Source organism: Hemicordylus capensis, chromosome 1, assembly GCF_027244095.1.
Source record: "Hemicordylus capensis ecotype Gifberg chromosome 1, rHemCap1.1.pri, whole genome shotgun sequence".
NCBI lineage: Eukaryota > Metazoa > Chordata > Lepidosauria > Squamata > Cordylidae > Hemicordylus > Hemicordylus capensis.
In genome coordinates, this window is record NC_069657.1 from 107,645,861 (window position 1) to 107,655,937 (window position 10,077).

Below are 10,077 nucleotides of genomic sequence, written 5' to 3' on the forward strand. Positions count from 1 at the left end.
TACATTCTAGTAGCAATGACTGTATGCCCCAGGGAGCTTTATATTTGTTTGATAGAATGGAATGCTGTTTGCTTCTTGGCCTAGTGTAATAGAAAACATACACACACATACTGAGGCAGAGGCCTGGAAATTACTAAAGAACTTGAAGAAAGTTTGTGATCTTTCTGTTATTGATAATGAATTTGACACAGTGCATGTTTCATTAAGAATCAAAGCATGTGCGTCTCAGACATTTGAGCCAACAACGGAAACGCACAACTACATTCCCAAGGTGCAGTGACTAATACTTCCAGTGAGGTCTCAGCATTCCCTTTATAGATCAGGTGCTAATATACACTGACATTCCAACTCACACAGCACAGAAAATTAATACCAATGTGGTGGGCGAAATAAAGTTCCATTCTGGAGATGCAAATACTTAACAGAAGAAGGGCAAAATATTTTGAAGCCTTTTCAGTCATAGTCAGTTAAAAACACACATTTTGATGCTAAAGATTGTGAGATTCAAAAGTTTTAGGTTGCCTGCCTCTTTTCAAAATGTAAATAGAATTTAATCAGAATATATTTTATTGTTATCAGGGTGCCTGATTGCCATTCCAAGATTAACTGGTCCCCTTTCTTATGCTTGGGTGGGTCTCCAAAGGTTTTTAACATGCTCTATTCCAATAAATAAAATTATACTAACATCTAATCCTAAGCACATTAAATTGGAAATCTAACCCATTGTCTTGGAAGTCACTTCCAAGTAGAAATACTGGGCAGCACCCAGACCAGTTAGTCATAACTAAGCACCATTGAAATCAATGAGGCAATTTTGTCATAACTAATTTCAGTTACATTCATTTCAATGAGACAGTACTGACGAACTTCATCTGGATGCTGCCCATCGCAATTACTATTTATTATTTATTTATCTATCGCCTAATCTAAATCAATAGCCCTGGGCAATTTACAACTAATAAAATGCAAATTTATAATAAATCCAAAATAGCAGAACAGTTAAATATTAACACAGTTTAAAACAATTAAAACACTTTAAAAATTGGGCACAAAAGTATCAAAATACAGCAGTTCATTTTGGATACTCAAAACTTCAGTATGCGAATGAATGCAAATATGTAACTGAGTGAATGATAAACTTAGGACTGACTAGTAAACTCATTCACACTGTGATGGCATTGTAGAGTACATGGAGCTCTGGGCTTGATTAAACTATCTAGAAATGGCCTGAAAGGCATGCCGGACCCGATATGCCCTCTGTTGGGTATTATCAGAATAAGTTCAGACACCTCAACAGGGAGTCTAACAGTCAGAACTCTGACTAGAATCCCTCCTTTCACCTGAACTCTCACAGGAGTGCCATCTCCCCCTGATTGTGAGGTCATAGACAGCAGGCATGATGTCGTCTTCGCTCCTACGGAGTACCAGAGTCAGCTGCTGCAGAGACTTGTCTTTACTGCAGCTACTGTTTTAAAAGTCCCCCCTTTTTTCTTCTAAGTTCTCCGGAGAACAATGCATTGTGTCTAGTTCTTTTTATGGGATGCCGCCATAGCTTTTCCAAGTTTGGTATATGTTTATAAATTGTGCCCATTTTTAAACAGTTGCACTGGCTGCTGATACGTTTCTAGGCCAAGTTCAAAGCTCTGGCTATTACCTTTAAAGCCCTGAATGGCTTGGGTCCGGGTTACCTGAGGGAGAGCCTTTCTCTACAAGATCCCCACCACTCGTTAAGATAATCAGAAGGGGAACATCTTTGGGTGCTGCCAGTTCATCTGGTGGTGTCCTGGGATTGGGCCTTATCAGTTGTCGCCCTGGGCTGTGTATACAAAAAGATGATCTTCCTTGGAGGAGAGCAGGATAGCCTTAAAGACCCATCTTTTTTAGCCTTGCTTTTAATAATATCTAGTTTTAATTCCAATTTTAATCTGGTTTAAGTGGTTTTTTATTTTATTTTAATTGTTTTGATTTTAATTGTGCTTTTGATTTTAATATAAACTGCCCTGAGCCACTTTAGGAAGGGTGGCGGTATATAAATTGTATCATACATACATACATACATACATAAATGGACAAATGTTTTGGTACCCCTCCACGAAAAAAGAAGAACCCACAATAGTCTCTGAAATAACTTGAAACTGACAAAAGTAATTGGCACCCATCATTGTTTATTCCGCATTTAACAAACATCAGACTTTGCTTTAGAGTTTTGATGCAACAGAATATTTCAAATAATAACACAAATGAAAATGGCATGGACAAAAATGATGGCACCCTTAACCTAATATTTTGTTGCACAACCTTTAGAGGCAATCACTGCAAACAAGCTGCAAACCTGGAGCTCTCAATGAGACTTCTGCACCTGTCTAACAGGTAGTTTGGCCCACTCTTCCTGAGTAAACTGCTCCAGCTGTGTCAGGTTTGAAGGGTGCCTTCTCCAGACTGCATGTTTCAGTTCTTTCCATAGATGTTCAATAGGATTCAAATCAGGGCTCATAGAAGGCCACTTCAGAATAGTCCAAGGTTTTGTTCTTAGCCATTCTTGGGTGCTTTTAGCTGTGTGTTTTGGGTCATCCTCCTGTTGGAGGATCCATGACCTGTGACTGAGACAGAGCTTTCTGACACTGGGCAGTACGTTTCACTCCAGAACAGTGGCGTATCGGGGGGAAACGGCACCCAGGGCAAGCTCTGGCTGGCCCTGAAATGGCGGCGGCACCCCACAGGTGGCAGATTGCGGTGGCGGCGATTTGGCGGCAGCGGGTTGCCCGCCGGGTCGCCCACCGAGTGCCACGGACGTGCAGCGTGGTGGCGGCGATGTGTGAACTGCGCAGGTACGCCTGCGCAGTTTGGAAGCAACGCCGGGCCAGAAGGCAGGCTCGGCGTCACTCTGCCTGAACTCCTCGGCGGGCAATCCGCCGCCGCTCGGGCCGCGCTACAGGCAGCCCATCGCCGCCAGCCACCGCTGCACTCGGCGGGTGACCCGCCGCCGCCACTCACCACTGCCACATCGCCACAGGCCTGCCGCCACTCGGCGGGCAATCCAGGGGCAGGGCGGGGGGGGGAAGCCACTTTTTGGTGCCCCCATGTGACCCGCAGGGGTGGCACCCGGGGCACGTGCCCCCCCTGCCCCCCTATCGTTACGCCCCTGCTCCAGAATGTCTTGATAGTCTTGAGATTTCATTGTTCCCAGCACAGACTCAAGGCACCCCGTGCCAGATGCCGCAAAGCAGCCCCAAAGCATAACCGAGCCTCCTTCATCTTTCACAGTAGGTATGGTGTTCTTTTCTTTGAAAGTTTCATTTTTTCGTCTGTGGACATAGAATTGATGTGACTTGCCAAAAAGCTCCAGTTTCATCTCATCTGTCCAAAGGACATTCTCCCAGAAGCATTGTGGCTTGTCAAATGCATTTTAGCAAATTCCAGCCTGGCTTTTTTATGTTTTTCTTTCAACAGTGGAGTCCTCCTGGGTCTTCTTCCATTGAGCCCACTGTCACTCAAAAAGCGACGGATGGTGCGATCAGACACTGATGGACCTTGACCTTGGAGTTCAGCTTGTATCTCTTTGGAAGTTGTCCTCGGCTTTTTGTCTACCATGCTCACTATCCTTCTGCCCATTCTGGGGTCAATCTTCCTCTTGCGTTTGCATCCAGGGAGGTTGGCTACAGTCCCATGGACCTTGAACTTCTTAATAATATTTGCAACTGTTGTCACAGGAACATCAAACTGCTTGGAGATGGTCTTATAGCCTTTGCCTTTAACATGCTTGTCTATAATTTTCTTTCTGATCTCCTCAGACAACTCTCTCCTTTGCTTTCTCTGGTCCATGTTTATTGTGGGACACACGATGATACCAAACAGCAGAGTGACTACTCTTCTCCATTTAAATAGGCTGAATGACTGAGTGCACGATTGGAGACATGTGTGATACTAATTAAAGAAAACAGCTAATTTGAAAAATAACTCTAATCCAATTATTTATTATCTTTTCTAGGGGTACCAACAAATGTGTCCAGGCCACTTTAGAATGTCTTTGTAGAATAAGCAATACTTTATCTCTTTTCACACTTGCTTTGCTTTACTCAATGAGATGTCAAAGGCATGCAGGTATACTTGGGACAATTGCTTTTCATTTAATTGCTTTTCAGGAGGCATAAAACACTTTCTCAATGAGCTGTAGGGGTACCAACAAATTTGTCCACGTGTGTACATACATACAATTAATAAAACATTATTTTAAAATAAAAGAAAGGAGTGGCATCACCAAAAAGCTTTTTAAAAGTCTCAAACTTGCATCCTAGTTATTGATTTATTCATACATGTAAATTGCCCAGTATGTTTCAGTTTTAAAAAATCTTTAGGTAGCAAAGAATTACTTTAGTGAAGTAGCTGAACTGCTCACTAAGGATTATTGTTGAGGAAGAATTATGGTGGCACAAAGAGAGCATCTATGGATCTACCTTGGCAACAGGTAGCCCATATCAGGGAGCTTTATACCAGGCATCTGTACCAGATTAGTCATCTGGTGTTACTTGTCTTCCCAGGTAATGGGTAATGAGTAATTCCCATTACAGGCTGCAGTGTGAATATTCTGGAAACTAAAGTAAAGGTAAAGTGTGCCATCAAGTCGATTTCAACTCCTGGCACTCACAGAACCCTGTGGTTTTCTTCTGGTAGAATACAGGAGGAGTTTACCATTGCTTTCTCCTGCATAGTATGAAATGATGCCTTTCAGCATCTTCCTATATCACTGCTGCCAGATATAATACCAGCGGGGATTTGAACCGGCAACCTTCTGCCTGTTAGTCAAGAGTTTCCCCGCTATGCTCTAATGAAATGCACAAGAAAAATAGATGATCAGTCTGCAGAGCAGACTGTTTCAGAGCAGAATGAGCAATGAAAGCCCTCTTATCTTTTTTCCTACTTTTTCCAGAATACAGCAGTTGGGATGCCATTTAGATGTCCTTGGAATACATACACATGCAAACTTATTTCTATTCACAAGCAACATGAGAACCAAATTAGTTACCAAGAGAGTACAATGCCTTGGATTCAATTGCTCTTATGGAAATGGCATGAAATTCCACCTTTGGTAGTTTCCCTTTTATTTCCAAGGTTCATAGAAGAAGCAAAATTGTTTGTTTATCACCTGATTGTGATGTGGTGAATGGATTAATTACTGCAACTCTGAGGGGATTCAATTAGAGAGTCTTCACTTAGCTAATTGGAAGTTAACATAATTGCTAATTAATATAATTGCCATTGGAATAAAAGGAAGGATAAATGAGAGGCTGGAGATTGGTTGCAGTATGTTTTCCTTTATGGGTGTGCTTCAGAATGATTCCCAAGGAGAATAGATAAAGATGTGTGTACATGAACACCAAATTGGAATTGAAAATGTACATAGATTTTATGCAGAAAAGAAGCAGGATCACACATTCCTGCAGTAAAGTAAAGGTAAAGTTGTGCTGTTGAGTCAGTGTTGACTTCTGGCAACCACAGAGCCATATGGTTTTCTTTGAATACAGGAGGGGTTTCAGCATCTTCCTATATTGCTGCTCCCGATGTAGGTGTTTCCCATAGTCTGGGAAACATACCAGTGGGGCTGCAGTACCCACTCACAAACTTTTTCTTAGAAATACACACAGATGTAAAGTTCTTCTGATGTAATAATGGGATTTTTTCAGAAGAATTTGAAAGAATTGTTCCAAGATAATTCTTCTGGAATAAATGATTTACCAGAGGACATTTTATTGGTTTAAGTAACATCACAAAGCAATACAAAATATCAGGAAAAACTAATATGGTCCTAGGTTATAATATGCAACTCGAAAGCATAAGAATATAAGTGGGTATTTTAATGATAAAAAGTAAAAATGCTGCATAAAATGGCTTAAAATTTAATTAAAATATATATTTAAAAGTAATAAAACATTAAAAATCCTCATACATATGCATACATACATTTTACAAGTATTGTAAAAGTCCTCAGACATTAAGAGAATGTCTTCTTCATCATGAACCCCACCGTCCATTGAGATCATCAGGAGAGGTCTGTCTGCAGTTGCCACTGGCTCATCTGGTGGCCACTTGGGGATGGGCCTTTTCTTCTGCTGCCCCAAAGCTTTGGAACGCACTCCCTGCTGAAATAAGAGCCTCCCCATCTCTGACAATTTAAAAAAAAATCTTTAAAGACATGTCTGTTCACCCAGGCTTTTAATTAAATACTGTTTTAATAGTTTTAACATTGTTTTAAGGTTTAAAATTGTTGTAATGTTTTAACTTTTTGCTGTCATTTATTTTAACCAATGTTTTAATTTCTCTGTTGTCATTATTTGTTTTAACTAATGTTTTAACTTTTCTGTTTGTTTGTTTTTTGTTGTAAACAGCCCAGAGATGTAAGTTTTGGGAGGTGTTAAAATATGTTAAACAAACAAACAAACAAACAAATAAAATATGTAATAATACTGTCCTTCTAAGTGAGTTGAAGTGATACTTGTCAGAGCAGATGCATTTCGACTGAATGTCTTCCTCAGTGACTTTTCATATACTGTATTGTTTTCATGGGGGCAAAATGCCTCTCAACTCCTAGTGGACCAAACAGGTTTTCATAATGTTACCTACCAAAGTCCCCTTCTCACTCAGTGGCAATTATTTTTTCTGTATATAGTGCCCTTATTAAAAAGTCAAAGCCGCTTATCCAAAAGCATTGGCTTGAAATACAAACATCTAATGCAGAGTTTACAGGGCATACAGAGTTTACAGTTTACAGTTATTTTGGCTTAAATAAAACCATTGTATTTTGGCTTATAAAATACAAAAGCTTGTATTATAAGAGTTTTAATGTTTTATGACTTTTAAAGAATATATTTTAATTAAGTTTTAAGCCATTTTATGCAGCATTTTTACTTTTTATCATTAAAATACCCACTTATATTCTTATTCTTTGGAGTTGTATATACTGTAATAACCTAGGACCATATCGGTTTTTCCTGATCTTTTGTATTGCTTTGGTTTGCTTTTTTTGGATCAGGTTTATATCCTGCTTTGTGCTGTGTATTACGTAACATCACAACATTGATATAAGGTTAAAAAAAGCTTGCTAAAACAACTGTCCAAGATAATATATTTAGTTTTAAGTTCTTCTGAATGAGGAACAGGTATTGCTAGATGAATGGATGCAATGGATACGTGTGAATAGCCTCTATATCTGACTATTCTTTACAAAGCTTAATTTTCATGCATGCATTTCAATATTTGCACATGCACTTTTTTTCATATGCCAGTGTGGGGATCAACTCCTCTATGCATGTACTGAGGTGAAATATGCTTGTACAACCATTCTGACACATGTATGCAAGTATGGGTTTTGTGCGTGTACAAAAATGTAACATGTACTTCATACTGAGATTCATCAAAAATGCCTTGGACTGTTCCTTTACACACACAGAGAGATGCACCTAGGTAATCTTGGAGCCTGGACCTAAAGCCCTTTGGAGGTCCACCTCCCCTTCAAATTAAGCATCATCATGCTCTGCCAGACAACCACACCACCCAGGATAGTCTAAAGAGGATTTGGGGGCCCCCACGGGCTGTGGAGCCCTGAACTTTGGCCCAGAAGTCCAGGGGTAAGAGCGCCTCTGCATGCATGTGCACGTGTGTGTGCATGTGCACACCACACACACACACACACACACAGCATTTTCTAAGTGCTTTAAGAAAGAGAGACATGGGAAGGACAAAAATGTCACTCATCTGAAAACTTCATCTGAAAACTTCAGCTCACTGAAGATCAGTTTCTGCTCTCTTGATCTAAAACTGCATATAATGCAGTGACAGGGGAGTGGTGGCGGGAGTGGTGTCCGTGTGTGTGTGTGAGTGTTCATTGTGTGTGTGAATTAAAATATCCCCCTCCTGTATGTGGTCTCTTCTCTAACTTATTGGATCTTGGTCTCCTTGATGGATTTTGTGAGCTAAACAAGACAAGTTACCAGACCTTGAAGCAAGAAGATAGAGATATATGGCTTTAGTGTGCTAAAAGGTCAACATGTCCTCCTGTAATTAAACTACCTGATCTGAGTGCAATTCCACTTTATTTGTTCTTGTCCATCTTCTGAGTATTGACGCACACATTTGAAGTGAAAAGTCCAAACAAATATATTTTTCCCTGTCATTATCGTATTTACAGGAACATTGGGAGGAAAAGAAAAGCATGAATCATCAGCCAATTAGACTGGCCAAAATATCTGAAGGGCATGGATTGGGCCACTGCTACCTGTCCAAGAAGCTGCGTAGGTAGACTGTTGCTTTTAAAAGATCCATTTGCAGTTTACTTAACAATTGATCAGTGGAGCAAACACAACATTCAGTTTGTTATAGAAGGCCTGGATTTGTTTCTCTTCTTGGAAATTTCTGCTTCTTTCAGTTATATCTACCTAGAATGAATTTGTTCTGGTAGAAATAAATGTTCATCCTCCAGTCCTATGGCCATGTTGTTCCCAAAAAGGATTAACCAGGAATTGGCATCTAAGTATCTATGCCTTGAACGAACAGCTTTTTATTTTTACACCACACATGAAGGAAAAGACAATGGTCTCCCTCCAGTGGTAAGCCTATTCACACAAGCAGCCTAACTCAGGCTAGGGCAGCCCAGCCAGGGTTGGGCTGCTTGTGTGCAGCACCATGATCGAGCCTATCCCAATGCTGCTCTCCCGCCCAACCTGACATTTTACCCCAGCCTTTAGCCAGGGTTAAGGGGATGAGTGCAACCTTCACCCCGGTGCCGGATCATGTGAGTGCTCAGGCTGCATACAGCCCAAGCACACACAGAGTCGGGTGTCTAGACTCTAGAGTGCCTAACTCCTGGGGGAATCCCCCTATGCACCGCGCTCATCATTGTGGTGGGATACCTGGAGGCTAGAACTCATTTTCCCAGCTTCTGCTGACCTGCACTAGTGATGGGCACGGACCGGTTCACAGGCCATTCTAAAGGCCTGCGAACCGGTTCACTGGGGGGGGGCGGCGGAGCGGTTCGTGGTTCGCAGCCATGGGGGTGGTTCTTTAAGGCGGGGGTGAGTGCACTTATCCCCCACTGGCACTCCTTTTTTGAAAAGCATTTGGGGTGGCAGCATACCTCCCTGCTGCCCCTTCCCCCATTTCTCGGTAAAAGGCTTCAGAATGTGCAACTGCGCATGCTCATGGCATGCGCGCACCATGTGCATGCGTCGCATGAATTGTGTGCATATGTCACGTCCGTATGTCACATCCGTACATCAGACATGCGTGCGTGTGCCGTGCGCATGCACAGTTGCACATTCTGAAGCCTTTTGCCGAGAAACGGGAAGGGGTGGCAGGGAGGTACGCTGCCACCCCAAATGCTTTTCAAAAACAGAGCGCCGGTGGGGGGAAAGCGGAGGGAGGGGTAAGTGCACCCTCCCCCACCCTTAAAGAGCCCCCCCGCTCAGCGGAGAACCAGAACGCTGTGGTTCCATGCACACCCCTAACCTGCACCCCTGGGAGCATGGGTGCATGATGGCACACCAAAGACTCCAGCCACCATTGTCTGGGGAAGTTAGGTTCTTCCCTGCCCGCCCCCTGCCCATCTGCCCACCTGCACATGTGCATAGCCTTTGAATTTGGTTGTTAGGCTGGTGTCTCCTAGTTCATAGTTTTACTTCTTCATAAAGTCAACAAATAAGTGAAATCAATCAATGGATAGTTTATTAAATGATAGCTAATTGTGTAATATAAACACCCACTGGGATTTGATAAAGGGCATGGAGCAAATATGTCAAATGGCTTCAGTCAACTGAGTTTGAATTTGATATACTAATTGTTAAGGTGCAGGTATAGGTGCAGGTATATCCAAAGTGAAATGCTCTAAGCTTATCTAATATGATTGATCACATTTGCGTTTGCTAATATATTTCAACAGTTTCCATCAGATTTTGTGGCACAGATCTCTGTTGGTCACTTAATATTCCTTAATGATTTTAACAGTTAGTAATAGTAAACCTCTGTGCAAACAAACGAAGAAGTTCATGTTCAAAGGCCTTAGATACTCTTAATGTTATCCCCAAAGAA

At 41.7% G+C, this 10,077-nt stretch overlaps 1 long non-coding RNA gene across 1 annotated transcript; it reads left to right on the top strand.

Moving 5' to 3' along the window:
• The first annotated feature begins 1,422 nt into the window (after positions 1–1,422).
• On the top strand, positions 1,423–8,472 carry LOC128340358 (uncharacterized). The gene is made up of 2 exons (XR_008313644.1): positions 1,423–1,561; positions 8,183–8,472. It is a non-coding gene; the product is annotated as an uncharacterized LOC128340358 (long non-coding RNA).
• The last annotated feature ends 1,605 nt before the right edge of the window (positions 8,473–10,077 follow it).